Below are 17,063 nucleotides of genomic sequence, written 5' to 3' on the forward strand. Positions count from 1 at the left end.
ATTTTTTTTTTCTTAATCTCAGAAAAGACTGCTAACAATAATGGAAGGGTTTTTCCCTCCATCCAGTATGAGAAAGGACTAGGTTATAACTTTGGTTGAAGCTCTTATTTCCTCTTCAGATCAGCTCACAGAGAACGGTTCTCATTCATAGAGAACTGAAGTGTTGAACATAGTGTTGAACTGAAAATGAGTGCCAGAAACATCAAAAGAAACTGTACCACTTCGGTATGGTACAGACTACAGACCATCTGATATAAATGAATTCCTGAATATAGCTGAATGCAAAGTACTGACTTACACTGTACTGAATCAGTATGGAATAGAAGCAAACACAGAGTATCTGATGAAAATTAAATTGTGGACGTACAGCACTTGCATGCACTTGTATGTTTGCATGCCAGCAGATATGACTTTTCCAAGTCAGGACACAGCATGAGGGAGATGTTGCAAGAGATGCACTTTCTGTAGAGTTTTTATATGCTGTATGGGCTTGATACAGGTAATCAGCAAACTATAGACCTGACAAAGGACTGATGATATGCATGCTCTCCAGGAAGAGCAGAGTAAAATGAGACCTGTATTGGTAGTGCTGTTTGGTGTCACCACCTGGGTCGTCAGTGCCATGTCTGAAAGATGTATTTGGGGTGCAGGAATCCATGGGTCCAGTCAGCTGTGTAAAACCCAACAGGGATGCTTGATATACAAGGTTGTGTATGAAGAAAATTGTATATTATGAAATTTCCAGATCAATTATAAGAAAAATCAGGGAGCTAAAGAATTACTTCTCATTTAAGGATGGTATCTTTTTAGAAGACAAATTGAAATTAATCGAATTTCTGTTCTCCCTATCTTCAGGGAGATGCAACTTTTCCTAGTCATCCATAGAACTGAATATTTTTTAAGGCATCAGCATCACAATTACTGTTGTATCTTTCTCCCTGCACTTGAAAAAAAATCATGGAGAAGGCTTGACTACCTTGATTATGCCACTGTTTACCCTAATATAAAACATAGAGCATTCTCTGCTTGATTTGAATACCCAACAGTTTTGGAGACTACCCCAGCTCTTTCATTAGCTCTTGAAACATTGACTCTCATCAGCCAATGGAACCAAGTCAGAACCCAATTCTTCCTTTTGTGGAGGTGCTCAGGTGTAGGACAAAGGAAACTTCTATGAAATAATGTAAACATTCCATAATTAATTTTTTTTTTGTGATGACTGTATCTTGAATTTATTCCTAGTTAGGTTCATAGGGCACCAGAAATATAATTTTCCATGCTGAATTATACTGTCTCATTCATATTTTGCTGCTTACCTTTTTAGGCTTAGATTGTAAACACGTTTGGGTAAAAAGCTAAGTTTTGCTACTGAGCACAGTAGGCTTATGATTATTAACTAGTGCTGTTAGACACTCACATAGTGAGGGATCTATAATAAAACTTTAATTACATCTGTTCTTGATACTATTGCTGAGAATGTGTCTATGGAAAAAGTTTAATAAGATTTGCTTGCACTCTGACATTGCATTAAAAAAAGAAGTCTTCTATAGATCTGCAGTTAGTATGTATGCAGAGGTGTGGCTGCTTAATTTAGTAACAAAAACATGGGGTTTTTTGTTTACTTTGATTAACATTGTTTATACTGAGAATAACTAGGAGCATGACCTCAGATAATTCCTTCTCCTTTACCCTGACTGGATTTGGTAGCTCACCTGCAACTACAGGAGTATCAAGCTTCACCTGTGTTTGTGATTTAGGGTTAGTGATCAGTGTTATCTAGTTAACAGTGTTAACTGTTTCATTATATGGTATGTGTGCTCATCCACTGTATACCAGAGTGATAACATAACATTTATAAGTTTCATGTTTTCATTTAAACGGATCATACACATTAAGAATCTTCTGTGCTAGCCATCATGTATTAGTAGCTCTGGTTTTGCAAAATTACACCTTTGAGTATAACCTGGATACACAGTTCTAGTTTCTGTATGAAGTTAGGTAGACCTTTGACTTTCATTTGTGGTTTTGATCTATGGAATATCTAGTATTGAATTTTGCCTCTCTGTATTTCTGTCATATGTCCTTGCCTATGCCTCCAAATACTGAATTTTTCCCAAGATTGTTTTCATTTTGTACCTAGAAATCTTTTATCTTTGGGGATGTAGGAAAGGAATCTGGTTCTATACCCATAAGGAGGGGTTCTGCGTATGATTAAAATGTAAGGGAAGAAAAGTAAATTACAAGTGTACAAAAAATAAGGTGTCACTTAGTTGGTCTATGATCTTTTGCTTTCCTATTTGCTATTTTGCTTTCCTATTTGCTTTCCTATTAATCATTAGATATTTCTCCCTGTACATCTGTGCTGGGATGCTAATAGCGTGTATTACCTGTGTGTGTTTGTTTGTTTGTTTGTTTTTAATTACTGTGTTTATGGCTATAGGCATTGGAGTCTTCAGAACTGGAGACATGAGAGGAACAAGAGACTTCAGGATGCACCTATTACTATGATTTTGTTTGTGCTTGTGAATTCTTCATTTTAAGGTTTGCCAGCGGGCTCTGAGTCTGAACATTATTTTGTTGGGAATATACAAGTGAAAAGGACTATGGACTTAATTACTTTCAATTTCTATGTGTTCTACGTGAAATTTCTGCCTTTGGAAACTTGCATACATTTCTTAATAGCCTTTTAAAAATCACGTTTACTTGAATCTCTCTTTTTCATCTCTTGTATGTCCTGATTTTATGATAGTTCTGTGGTTGTGACCTTTATTAGCTTCCCTTGTGAGCTTTCTTTATCTATCTATGAGCTAAATCATAGCTCTCTGATGCTTCATTTAATGTCTTTGTACCTGAGACCTCATTAATGTTTAATATTCATAGATGAAAAGTGAAGTTTTATGCTGTCATGGATTCTAATATATATTAAACTGACATTTTAATGTGTTTCTTTTTTGACTCCTCCCTAGACCCAAGACATTTTAAAGTACAGTTTTTTTGAATATTGAAATACCCAGCTAAGAGAAAAAGGGGACTAATAATATTAATCCCTGTAATTGTAACAGTCATCAGTAAAAAGTCAGTTTTTAAAGAACAGCTACTTCATGGTCTGAGCTAAGATAATATCATCTTTTCTTTGTATCCATATGTTAGTAATGGTCCTGGTTGTAGAGAGAATTGGCCTTTAAGGGAGCCCTGGAGTTTGCCTTCGAGCCACTGAAGCATAGCTGGATATAAGATCTGTTGGGGAGCATAAGGCTACTGAGTTTTGCCAAGGTAGTGCAGTGGGAATGAGTGTTTTATGTTTATGGAGAGAGACTTTGCGTAGGCAGGATGGAGGCTCTCCTAAGCTCTCAGGCAGAAGGCCTGGTGAGAACCAGCCTGCAGGAGGATGTGACCCTGCTGGGATGAAAGGCTTCACAAGGGCCGGGGTTAACAGCACCGCAGCTGTGACCCAGCGTGAAGCTGGCAGGAAGGTCTCTGCTCCTGACTTTACTGAAAAACCTGACCTCAGAGGAGGGGGTTATGGAAACAGTCTGTAAGACCACACTACAGCGCCTTTTCTGAGGGGTGAGGGCAATGGAAAGTGCAGTTTGTCTGATATGGTTTTCTGCAGAACTTGCATGACTCTTGAGGACAGTCTTATAATGAATTCCTCAGTGCAATGCCACAGGAAGGTCTCAAGTTGCCTAGATGTGTCAACTAACATTTTCAAACTTTAAGTGTGCTGACATCAGTAAGAACTGTGGATTATTAAAATGAGACTGTTCGTATTAATAAGTAAACACAAATTTAAATACCTAGCTTTGGATGTGGAGTGGGTCCTAATTTTTAGACTAAAGGGCTTCTTTAATTAACTCATTTAATGAACCCACATTGGAAAAGAATTACTTTCTTGCATTTTAAAGACCTTTTCAAAATCTATAGAAGTAATCTGTAGCACAGGTGGATATAGCTGCTTCTGCCAAAGAACTATGATAATTATTTTCACTGTCAGTCTTGTTTTGTTTTTAAGGCATTTTATCTTTTAAAACTTTGCACATAGCATATATCTCCAGACCTATCAATTTGGTGTTTATATACTATGGGGAAAAAAGTCTGAGAAAAAATGAAGGTCAAATCTTTGAAGCTACATTTGAGTTACAGTAGCTTACCCTGTTCAATGGTGTGTAACCTTCAATTCCTATGAAAAGAGTGGGAGACAAGGAATTAGAGATTAAAAGTCAGTATATCAAACAAAGCTGTTCTTTCACCTTACTTTAATATGCTATTCACATTCTAGCTGTTGAAAAAAATAGATTTAATTAGTCATAGTACTCCATTTAGTGAAATATACTGTGATTGGTTCTGTAATTGAAAACTATTGGCATACAATGGAAAGGTCAGCTTAAATGGCATTAGGCATAGAAGATAATCTGTTTGTCCAGTTTCAAAGTTTTTGGTTCAAAGGAAAAAAAATGAGGTCATCATTTGTATTTGAAATAGTTCTTAAACCATCTCATAAGTCTTCCCTCCTTCTTCTTATGTTCCTATTCTCCCACCTGGGGAAGGATTTCTGTACATGTCTGATTTCTTTACATATGATCTCACTGGTTGGGGAAAAATCAGCGTTCATTCAGGCATAAGCAGGAGAAGTACAAGACCTGTTAGATCATCACTGGTATTAGTTTGGTAGGTTTAAGTATATGAATCCTGTTGAATTTTATTACGCCTTATTTATCTATAAACATTTCATTCGTCTGGCTTAATTAAGAAAATTCACTACTGCTTCATAAAATACTGTGAGATGGGTTCAAGGTATGAATAAGACTTGGAGTTGGTGATCTTAAAGGTCTGTTGCAGCCCAGATGATTCTGTGGAATGGGAATGAGCAAGATGAGTATGTTAGGTTATTTTGTTGTCAGGCAGAGAGGGAACAAGCACGTTACAATAAATTATTTAATCTGTCTTAATTTCAGGAAATGACCACTTATCTTAGTTCTTTACCCAGTTCTTGTTGGTTTCTTTGTTATTTCTGGTGGGCTTTGTGGGGTGATTTTGTTTGGTTTTTGTGGGTTTTTTTCTTTTTTAAAGCAGTTTATAGTTGCTATTCTTAATCTTATCGAATCATTAACAAAGTAATGCTGTTTTCTTCAAAATTTAATTTATTTCCAGGGTCAGAAACCATCTGAGAAGAAGATGGAAAGTTTAAAGCATTTAGTTTAGAGGAGAGAATAATTTTCATGTCCATGAAATGTAGCTGTTGGAAAGGAAATATGTTTTTCTTGTCCATGGTGAAAAAGAGCAAAGAAATAAAAGGCTTAAATTATGGCAAGTAATGCAGGTTAGATGAAAGGGGAAGCTTTCTAATTGCAAGAAAAATGAAGTATTGAAGTAGATTGCCTTGAGAGAATGTGCAGTCTTTGCTATTGGACATCTACAAGGACAGATTAGCTAGATACTTCAGGGAGGTGATTTAGGCAAAGCTAGTCCTGAAGTGAGCAAGATTATGTCTCAAAGGACCTTCCAGATATGTTTTCAGGATTCTGTTATTGATTGCTGGATTTCACTCAACAGAGGATGGCTTAAAACTTCCTGTAGCAATGAATTAATTTTTGGTCTTTCAACAAAAATGGGAAGCAACAGGAGCTGACATAGTATCTTAGTGTTAACATTATATAGAACTTCTTCAGTATTCATTAACCTTCTTTTTGCGATTAACTGCATTCAGTTAAAGGAGAGCAAAATCTATTCTCTTTTGGTGTGTTAAGGTATTCTTTATATTCTTGTGTTATTGTGTAGTTGGTGGAAAGTAAGAAATTGAAAACCCTTTTCTCACGTGAAGGTTGTATAGTAAACAAAGTTGGTTTTTTCATATCTCTCTCAATTTATTTTTACAGAGTTACCTATAAAGAGGTATTTCATTGGTAATAGCTTGACTTAAAAACACCTAGAAGAATGCAGAGAAAATTATTATGGGAATGAGTGTGAGGTTGAGAATGGAACAAGCATGGAGTTACATCCGATTCAGAAAGAATGATGAGAACCAAAACCAACCCCCCCTCAAAAACAAAACAAAAAAACCCACAACAAAAAAAACCCCAACCAATAAACAAAAAACCCCAACTCGAAACTCCGTAATCAATTTATTCATAGCAAGAAGCAGGGTTGTCGTGACACATGAAAAAAGAAAGTAATCTAAATGCAATCTAGCTTTACATAGGGAAGTGAAACACTGTCTGTAGCTCAAAGCTTAGGAACTGTTATTTTTTTAAAGAGTAGACTTATGATCATGTATGCACATGGATAACCACTGAAAATTCTAGTTCCTTTTGTTCCTTCATCACACTGGGATGTGTTCCTTCATCACATTGAGACCATTGTCCAGCAGCCATTGGCCTCTGTAAACCCCCATTGTGCTTACAAGAAGCCCAGAAGTAATGAGGCCTTGGAAGGCCTTGGAAGGTCTCCTTATCAGTTTGGTATTGTCTTAAGAAGGTTGAACAAGAGTGTAAACCTGTCCAGTTGTGTTTAATTGGCTCTCTTTCGGGAGCAATGTGTGGAGTTTGTTTGAAAAGCTGTTAGGCAATGGAAATTACAATTCAATAGAAATTATTATTCAACATATCAAGAACGATAGGCATTCTGCAGCATCAGCAGCCTGCTGATAAACACTCGCCATTTGCATTTGAATAATTAGTTTTATTCAAGGTCTTCTTTAAAGGGCAAGATCATTCTTATCCAATAGGGGTTCATTGAAAGTTTTTGTTTCCTTTAATCCAGTGTAACCTAAACTGCAAATTCTGAAACCAGGTACTAATAAATTTAATTAGTATGTTTTAATACCAACCAGTGAGTCTGCTTATGAGAATAGCATTACATCTACAGGTTATTTTGCATAAAGGTTTAACTTTTTATTTGTATTTGTAAACAGAGACACTCCTCAATACAGTATTATTTTTACCTCCATATGGGTATTGCTAAAAGCTTAAGTAGTTTGCAAAACAGTGCCCTTGAATTCTGTTGTGACATGAAACAGCAAAGAACTTCAAAAACACTTTTGCTGCTTCTCTTTAGAAAATGTTCTGACAATAGTGAAAATAAAAAGTTGCTGTACTTTACTTGTATAAGGAGGCTCTTTCATTTTATGGTAATTTATCTATTTCCTGCTACAATCTACTACACTATTATAAGAATTAAAAAAATATACTCATAGAAGCCTATCAGCCTTTGCAAATGTTCTGAGGGACCAAATTAAGTTTTACCTTACGCTGCTGTGAAAAACATGGAATAAGCTATCTCATTGCTGCAGAAGCTTTTTTTCTTTTTTCTTTTTCCAGAAATTTTTTCATTTAGTACTAAAATCTGTCAGGTAGCAAATTTGGCCAGGTAGCAAATTTTTATAGTGTTGCTGTTGCAACAGAATATGTCAAAAAAAAAAAAAAAAAAAAAAAAAAAAAAAAAAAAAAAAAAAAAAAAGATATCTTTCTGTGTTCCAATAGCAGCCAAAAGCCATGCTGGCAAAAATCTTTTTTAAAGCAATAAGAAATGCTAATTTTTTTTTGTTTGGTTTGGTTTTTTCTAATATTGCTGGGTCTGCTGGAGCAGTGTTATTAGCTCTACCACAGAGACTTGAAGAATATAGCACCAATGAATAAAGTGAATTTTTGATGAGCACAGGGTGCACCAAGGAGAGATAAAAATTAGAAAATGCTTCTGAAAGTGTTATTGTCTCATGTAACAACAAATATGTAGACATTTTCTTATTGGTGATTACCTATCTGTAATATTATTCTGTACTGTTTATAAAATGTGTTCAGTACTCTGTGAATACTACCTAAGAGACGATGTGCTCTTATTAAAAGAAATTCAAGGGCAAATTACTTTAAGTTTTAGTTAGCATTAGAAAATATGATGGTTAATCATTGTTGAGCATATATATCAAAGTGAGAAATTATTTCCTGCTTAAAACACCTGACATTTGAGTCCTACAAAACCACTTTTTGCCTTGAGTTCGTGGTCAATATGAGTGGTCAATGTAAGACCAGTATAGCGAAAATCTGAAGACGTTATGCTAAACTTGAAGAAAAAAGAGTATATCTGAAAAATCAATTAACAGTAAGCACTATCTTTTCTTTATTTTTCATCCATGCAATATTGTGAACTGCAGGTAGTAAAAATATCCATCAGTCCCCAAACAGTAGCTAGATTTATTTCTGTTGCTTTTTCTTTTTAATTTGTAAAATCAGAAAATACACTAACAATCTGAATCTTATTGTAGACATGGAGTTTGGTGTTGATTTAGGGGAATAGTTTTTTATTTTAAGGAGAAAGGAAATGCTATTTCTGCAAAAGAACAGGCTTATATTTTCCTATGACTGTGTGGTATACATTAAAAAAAAAAAAAAAAAAACAAAAAACGCAAAACTTCTCATATAACAAATTTTTTCAGGAGTCATTCACAATTGTTGCTTATATTGTTCATCAGAAGGGTCTGACAGATACCTTTGTGGATTCCAAAAGCAGTCAAAAGCCATGCTGGCAAAAATCCTGATGAGTCACTTCAAACTCTTTTAATGGGTTTTGATGTAAATTAACTTCTGAAAGAGGCAGTCATTAAAAATATGCAGGAATAGCACAAATTAGTAACTTTTAAACTTGCTGAAAATGAATAGTCATGTATAGTCAGCCTGTTGGGTTGTCAGAGCACTCAAGTTGAAGTCCTGAAGAAGCAGCACACTGTCAGTGTGGGCTTTAGCTCATTCAGAACTGTCATAGATGCTCGTGATATCTGAATTTGGTTTCTTTTCAGCAAGTTTATTATGCCTTAGTTACCTATAAACATTTCATTTACTGAGACAAGTAAAAATAAAACATTAAGAGATTTGCTTAGGTGTTCTAGTTATTGAGCAAAAGTGTCAGCAGCTTAAACCAGCTGGCAGAAAGAGCTGGGAGTTGTTCACTCTGAGAAATCTGTATTTATTTTCCTTTCAGTCTGGACCCTACCTCCTATCTGACAGTCAGTTGAAATGGTGTCATTTAGGAAGCCAAGGTTCACTTTAAGACTTTGTAGGTCACCTTTGGCAACTCGTGATGTTTCAGGTTGAACAGATAGCAAGTCCCAACTCCTTCAGAATTCAGTGCATTTTATTCCCTGTGTGCAGAAGTGGTAATGTCCTCATCCAAAGGGAAGGGAGCATCTCTCATATGGGGAGAAGCTGTGGGAGCTGGGTCTGTTTATTCTTAAGAAGACAAGGTATAAATATCTGACTGTGGAGGGTAAAGACGATGGAGCCAGACCTTTCTCAGTGGTTCTGAGGGAAAGGGCAAAAGGCAATGGACAGTAACTGAACTACTGAAAAATCTGTTTAGACACACTGTGATGTCCCCAGGATAGCTATTGGCATTAGTCTGTATGTATTCTCTTGGGGATTTAGTCTCTTTTGCCTGTTTTACCTGAGTCATTCTTAGCAGACATGAAATACAAATGTCAACTTTCTGGTTGCTTCTCTGCTATGGTAGTAAAAGATGCCAGCAGGTAATTTACTGTCCATATGACAAATTAATTGAAAATGTCTTGGTGAGGTGATAATGGCTGTTTTGGAAATGTTTTCTATTAAAAGAAATGATAAATAAATTTTGAGGATCTTTCTAACATACATCAGAGTTGCAAAGCTCTGAACTTTCCTTGGAGTGTCAACCACAGTAGGAGTCCATGAACTCTGTTCCTGATAACTTGTACAACCAATGTATTTAAAATTCTACATACTGAATGGCAGTGCATACCACATGCTCTTAATCTGTGAATGGTATATGCAAGACAGTATCTGTGCTAAAGAAGCTGTTAGTGTTCTTATGCCAATGTATATTATTAAACACCTTCCATAATTGGACGTCACAACTTTCGACTATGTAAATGCATCCTTACATTTTCTTTTTCACGCAGTGCTCAAGCACTAATACATTGGGTTAATAGGAAATTGTGATGTTTTTAAAACTCTTAGTTTAACTTAGTTTTTTCTGCAGTTTTCTGACTTTAGCAATATAACCATAGTGCGGCAGTAACAGCTTTTATACCTGTCTATAAAAATCTCAGTAATGAAATGCTTGGGGAGCTTGGCATTTTCTAAATAACATTATTAACAGCTTTAATTTGGAATTGATAGCATGACGCTACTGGGTTGCCTGTGGTATTCTAGAATCTATAAGCAAGGAAAGTCTGATATAAGTGTTTCAAAAATGAAATAACCTTAAGTCATTCAGATGTTGCAGACTAAATCAAGTGCTGCCCTTTTTTTGATGTGTTGGGCTAATTATTTCTACTAATGTAAATGTCAGTGAAATAAATGCTTATTTGCTGTGGCATAACAAATAAATGGCAGAAGTAATCTGAGCATGTGAAGAAATTCATCATGTCCTCAGTTGTCTATTATATTGCTTTAAGTCAAGGGTTTAGAATACATTTTGGGTTCATACTTTTATAAATGTTACAAAAGTACTTAGAAATAAGGTAAAAATCAAATTAAAAGGTAGTAAGTATCCTGTATGCTGGTTTTTCCTTCTGTTTGAAAGATTCTGAGCTTTACAGCCCTTACCATCTTCTCTTGATTGCAGCAAGTACTTCTCTGCATTTTATTTAACAACCTTGCTTCATCCTCAGTGTCTTTCAACCTAATGAGGATATCCAGATCCACATCACTTGTTTCTTTGAAGTGTGAGGTAGGGTGGCATTTTAAGATGAGGTTTTTCAGATGTCTCTCTGGCTCACCCATCTTTCCAGTCTCACCATTCATCCCTTGTACATTCCTGAAGTGGTGCTCTAAGGGGCAGTAGTTTTGGCAGACAGTGTCTGCTCAGCACTGCTGCAGGACCAACTGGAACCATCTTTGAGTGGCACTGAATGGTGGGTGCACCGGTGGGCAAGGGGGCCACTCCCCACCCCCCAGCCTGCCACTGCACCCAGTTCAGACACTGCTCCCTGCCTAAAGGGACAGCATCCTGGAAAAGGACCCTGAAAAGTGTGCATCATGGGTGTTCAGAGCTTTCATCTTATATTTTCAGGCTGTGCCGTGCCTGCTTCTGGTATTTTTTGGATGGATTGTGATGAATCCAAATTACTAGGTGTGATAGTTTAATTTTGTGGTGATGGGAACTTCACGGGTGCTTAAGAACTTGATTGTACCTATTCATTCTACATGATACTTACACACAGATCTTGTATTTGGCATTTCTAATACCTTTTTGTTTTTTTAGTCAAACACTGAAGAGATACAGGTCAGGAGAGCCACACAGGTGATGTTCAGAGCTTAAGCATGAAGGGGTAGAGATGAGATAGTGCAGTGTTTGTATTTTATACCTTTTCTGTAGATCGACCTGCCTCATACCTGATGACACCAAGATGAGTGGAGCGGTGTCAGAAGGGAGAGCCACCCTCCAGGATGACTTAGACAGACTGGAGGGGTGGACTAGCATGAACTTTATGAAGTTAAGTGTGGAGAAGTGTAAGGTCTTCACCTGGGAACACATAATCCAAGAGTGCACTTCAGACTGGGATCCACTTGGATAGAGAGCAGCCTTGTGGAAAGGGACCTGGGGGTCTTGATGGATAACAGTCTCAACAAGAGTGGATGGTGTGCTGCAGCAGCAAAGAAAGCCAACAGAATCCTGGGCTGCATCAAGAAGGGGATCACCAGCATAAACAAAGAAGTCATCATGCCATTCTACTCAGTGCTTTTAAGACACACCTGGACTATTAAGTTCAGTTTTGGTCTGTGCTGTACGAAAATGATGTGAACATGGTGAAGAGAGCCCAGAGAAGAGCCAGGAGGATAATCAGAGGACTGGAGCACCGGCCATACAAGGAGAGGCTGAGAAAAGTAGGTCTGCTCAGCCTTAAGAAGAGAAGACTTACAGGAGACTTTATTATGATGTTCACTTAAAAGAGGGCTACAAAGAAGATGGAGACAACCTATTTAGAAGGAGTTACATGGATAAGACAAGGGGTACCAGGCACTAGTTGTTCTTGGGAAGATAGAGATTGGACACAAGAGTTATATTTTTCACTGTGAGGACAGTCAGAGATTGGAATGGTCTCCCAGAGGAAGTGGTAAATTGACCCAATTTGGAAAGTTTTAAGTCTCAGCTTGACAGGGTGCTAAGACATCTTGTATAAACAATAATATTAAAAGGGTTGGACCAGATGATCATTTAGGGTTCCTTCCAACCTGACATTCTATGATTCTATGATATCAAACACATATTAGGGGGAAATAGTATTTTGGGTTTCATCTCTAATTTCCTCAGCCAGTCACTGCAACAGTATGGATTTCGTTTGTTTGTGGAAGTGGGAGAGCACTCAGACTTCAGATTTGGATACTGTAGTGCCAGCCCACCTTGGTGGTCTTGTGCTAACATTTAGTATAAAAAGAAAAAGGAAAATTTTCAAAATTAGTAGTTTTCATCACCATTCCACTTCTTAGGGAAGAAGCTTCATGAGGATGGCTGTCTTCCTATGCTTGTGATAATACCAGGACATAAATTTGGTAAATGGACACATTGTGATTTTGCAGCTGATTTATAATAAATTTATGCTGTTACATTCAGTGACAATACTCTTTAAAAGTCATCTGTAACTTTATTCTGATAAAAGAATTAATTTAATCGCTCAGTGGGTTCTGGTTTTGTTTATAATTGTCTTGTTTGATCAGAGTAGTTGGTCAGAGCTTAGAGTGCTGAGAGTTATCTGTGTGAAGTATCTGTTTTACATAGCATTATTTACAAACACTACACAGAATCTTTTATTTCAAAAATAATGTTTCCCCTTCAAAAAAGGGGAAACAAACACTAGTTGTCTTCATGCTTCTCCTGAAATATCCCCGAGGGTATCTAATCTCAGTACTTCTTTACTGCCTTTCTTTCCCATGTTCATCTTTCCCCGAGTGGGAAAAAGTGCTTAGGTTATTTCCTAAAAAGCATTGAACAAATGGAGATAGTTATGCTGATCAGCATATGATGTTTTTTTAATGCAATGTTTGATTGTATACTGGTGTTTAGTAAAATAACCCTAGAGCTAGTGGGCAAATCCTCATGCTCCAAGTGCATCTGTAATTATCTCTTCTTTTTTTTTTTTAGAAATTTACATTTCCATTGATTTATTATGTTCCTTGCCAGTGTCCCTTCTAATTGTCTGCCTCCACCAAGTGAAATTAAAAATTAATGAGTTATTCAATGAAGACACTTGTTTCTGAGTTCAAGCTTTCAAATGTCACAGCAGAGAAGCTTTTTTTTTTTTTTCCCTTCTGGGGATCTAATAATCTGTAAGTGAGTTTTTGATAATTGTGATATTTTGGGGGGCTTATCATATTCTCTTTAATTGAACCTGATGTTGAGCCTTCTCTGGAGAAGGATCCTCTGAGGCTGTGTAGTACTGTACCAGTCTTGCATCCCAAAAGGTTTGAGGTTAATGTGAAAATCCGATAGGAAGGCAGATGCTGTATGTGATGTTGCTGTAGGTGGGTCGTCCCTTTTGGACATGCAACTCACAGCTGCCTTCTATGTGTAACAAATGTTTGGATGATAAATTATAGTAAGATTTTTTTGACAGCTAGTCAAAATACAGCTCTTCATATGTAGAGTGATATTTGCTAGTATAATAATGCTGCAATGAGAAAAATAGTTCTTGAGTTCAAGAGGCTAAGAGCTGTAGAAGCAGACTGCACAATCTGTGGGTGACTTACAGAAATGTTTTGGAGGGAAGACCCTGTCTATTTTTCAGCTAATTCCTGTATATTGATGTATCACTAGGGATTACATGTAAGCATATCTTCTATGTTAGGGGAAATAGGGGCGAGTGGGTGGGTTGTTCCTGAGTCTTCTCCTTTCTCCTATGTTGGTTTCATGTTCTTCAGTCACACTCCCCATTTCATAGTCCCTTGTGTATACTGAAGTCTATTGTTGCCCTTACAGTTACAGATACAGGTAGAACCAAAACCTCATAGCAATCTTGCAGTGTTGCAAGAGAACCAAGAATGTGTAAAAACCAAACGTATTCTCCACAATACATTGTCTCCTGTGATCTGTGACTGAGTAATTTTCTTAGCTGTAGATAATAATTCTTGATAATATTCTTTTATGAGTTGGAACCCAAGCTTAATTTATTAGTTCTTGAAATGGCTAAACCCAATTTTGAGTTGAAGTCATAAGGTATTTATAGAATTAATTTAATGCTTTTCAGTTTCTTACATTACCTCTAAAATGAAGAATTCCTTTTGGTGTTTTCTTTACTATTTCTGCTTATGTTGTGTTGTTAATTTTATTTCAGATTAGACAGTCAGCTTATGGTTAAATATGTGTTGAGCAAAAATTCAGAATCGGGATCCATTAGCACATTCTATCTTTTGAAGAGGTTTCATATCCACCTACTCAAAACTAGTATTTCTGAGACTGACTGTTGAAGTTGGGATTTGGTTACTGGGCTATCTTGTGGATACTTACAAGTAGCAGCACCATCTTTCTTATTATTATCTATCCATTACACCAGATAGCCATAGTTTGAGGATAACAAAAACAGAGCGTTTTTCTAGTTTGATTCAAAATAGTATAAATTATCAATGAATCAAAAAAGACAGAAAACTAAGCATGTAGGGGGAAGACAAGTTTAGAAGATTAGAATAAGGCTATTTTTATTTTCTTTATTTCTTAATTATTTTTTCCTTCGTTTCTTTTGCTTACTTACCAGTTAGAGATGCTTTAGAAGGGGGGCTCTTCCGGTCATCATCATCATATGGAAGGAGGCATGTGAGCATATTTAGATGGAGTTTTACAACAGAGACTTCTAGCAGTTTTAAAACATTCCAGAAACTGCTTTAAAGTCTTTCAAAATACTTTTTTTACTGTTAGGTTGAAGTGAAATGGAGAAACTGGTTTTCTCAAGTGATTTTGTATCTTCATTAGCAATTTATCAACATCAAAAAAGAAAGAAAAATCCTTCAGTTGCAGATAAGGGAGATATTTATTGAGAGACTGAAGGCAGTTCTGATTTCTTCAGAGCTATAGAATTTTCCCTGTAAAACTCTTGCTTTTTCCAGAGAGTTTGGTTATGAAACCCCAAGTCCTCCCTAAGTCCTGTTTTGTGCTCACTCCAGAAGGAAAATTTTACTATGCACATGGAGTGAATATCCTGAATTTCAGTCCCTCTGAGGGCCACAATCTACACTGTTTAGATGCTGTGCAAATGCTATTCCTGGGAAGCTGCTTGAGAGGGCATTGCATTCAATGCCTTCCTGCTCTGAACGGATGTTCCTACACTGAAGCAATGATAAAGCTGAAAAATCAACATGATATTGTTTTTTTCTTAAAAATATGAATTTTGATGGAAGAGAATTAAGGGATTTATTAAAAAAAAACAAAAACAAAAAAACAAAAACCAAAATAGAAATCCAAACAACAATCCAAATAGAACCCTTAGTCTTCAAGCAGGGATTTATGGTAGCACTAACACTAAATATTTAGATTTGCATCCTATGGCCTCTTGTGGCAATGTAACCCTTTCAGAATATGAGCCAGAGCAAGACCTCAGCTTTTTGTGTATCACATGATAGTTGGATTTATATTTTTCCTTTTGCTAGGTTAATTTTAGTGAATGTATTAATTTAATTATATTATGCTGACAAGAGGGTCTCCTGGTAAGTTAGACTTGTAAGTGCTATCAGGTAACTGCAAACAATATTTTTTAGGAATATTAACATCAAAATTCAAACAGGCAACAGGAACCAAGTGTAAACTCTACTACTCAATGTTCTGTGTGCTGCAAACTTGCCATTTATATCACTGTTTTTAGGAAAAGAAGCCAACACAGTAATAAAAGTAGTTTATCCTGCTTTAGAGTTTTGATAGTGATCTGACTTTTAAAGAGCCAGCTCATCCTTCAGAGTGGATGATTTTAGGAATTAGGTCTTAAGAATCATGGTTAATGCTATTTCAGACTGTATTAAACATTATGCTTCTGACTTTAAAAACCAAGCCATTTAATACTACTATTAGCACATCAGCGTTATTTGAACTTAGGAATTATTGAAATTAATGAATTAATTTCAAGAGCAGGAAAAGCCAGATATTTCAATAAGATGAAATAGTTTTATCAGGATATCTTAAGTTCTTCAGTTCGTCCAGGTGTGAATCTCTGACTTGTATTGAATTAAAACATAACAGCAGAGTGTTTCTGTCTGCAAAAGTTCTAATGGAGGAATAAATACAGACTGGGTTGTATTCTGATGATATGTAACATAAGTTTCCTTTAATATTAAAATTTTAAGAAGTAGGTCACGCTAGCAGAGTGTGATGGACTTTTCTCAGTAGCTCAGTGAAAAGCACTGAGCTCACACAATACCTTGCCCTGAATATTCAGCATGCACAGAAATATCAGCTGAGCCAAAGCAGAGGTTTTGTGCGTGGACCTTTGTCAGCCAGGATTTTGTAGCATCCTTTGCTTGAAGGTAGGCATCCAAGTCTGGCATCCCTCACTGCTTACAACTCTGAGAGCCTTGCAGCTCCAGTTTTTAGGGCGCCATAGCTACCAAATTCATATCTTGTAGCTTGGCAAACAGTTGTCTGTCCTTAAAAGAGAAACGCTGACTGAAAAGGCTGGGGTAACTTCACTTTGAGCCACATCCAGTTTTGTGCTGCCAGCAGTGTAAAATCAGTAAGAGAAAATGGATTAATTCCATGTTCACCAGGTTTAGTTATTTTGTAGATGAAGTTCAGAGCAGCATTCTTACATATGCATAAGATTTTTGTAGAGCTTTCAGTATTTCTGACTGATCAAAAGTTGCTGCCCCGGAACTGCTTCCAAAATGTGTTTTCACAGCCCCTTTGATACCATCTGTAACATGCATTATACATTCCCTGCATTCTGGGAAACTCATGGGTTCAGACCTAGATTTAACAAAACCAGAGTTTGCATGTTACTCCTAAGCAGCAATGAGTTGCTTCCTCGTGTTCTTCAACACAGATATGATAGGTCATCATCTTTGCTTTGTTTGTTTTGGGTTTTTTGTGGTTTGGGGGGCTTTTTTTCATTGGGCCTTTTT

General features: G+C 36.5%; 1 protein-coding gene across 1 annotated transcript in view; it reads left to right on the forward strand.

The window, feature by feature from the left end:
• The window catches only part of GALNTL6 (polypeptide N-acetylgalactosaminyltransferase like 6), a 449,783-nt gene that overhangs the window by 149,048 nt on the left and 283,672 nt on the right, over positions 1-17,063 (forward strand). The window lies entirely within an intron of this gene.

The sequence above is a fragment of the Heliangelus exortis genome, chromosome 4 (assembly GCF_036169615.1).
Source record: "Heliangelus exortis chromosome 4, bHelExo1.hap1, whole genome shotgun sequence".
Taxonomy (NCBI): Eukaryota; Metazoa; Chordata; class Aves; order Apodiformes; family Trochilidae; genus Heliangelus; species Heliangelus exortis.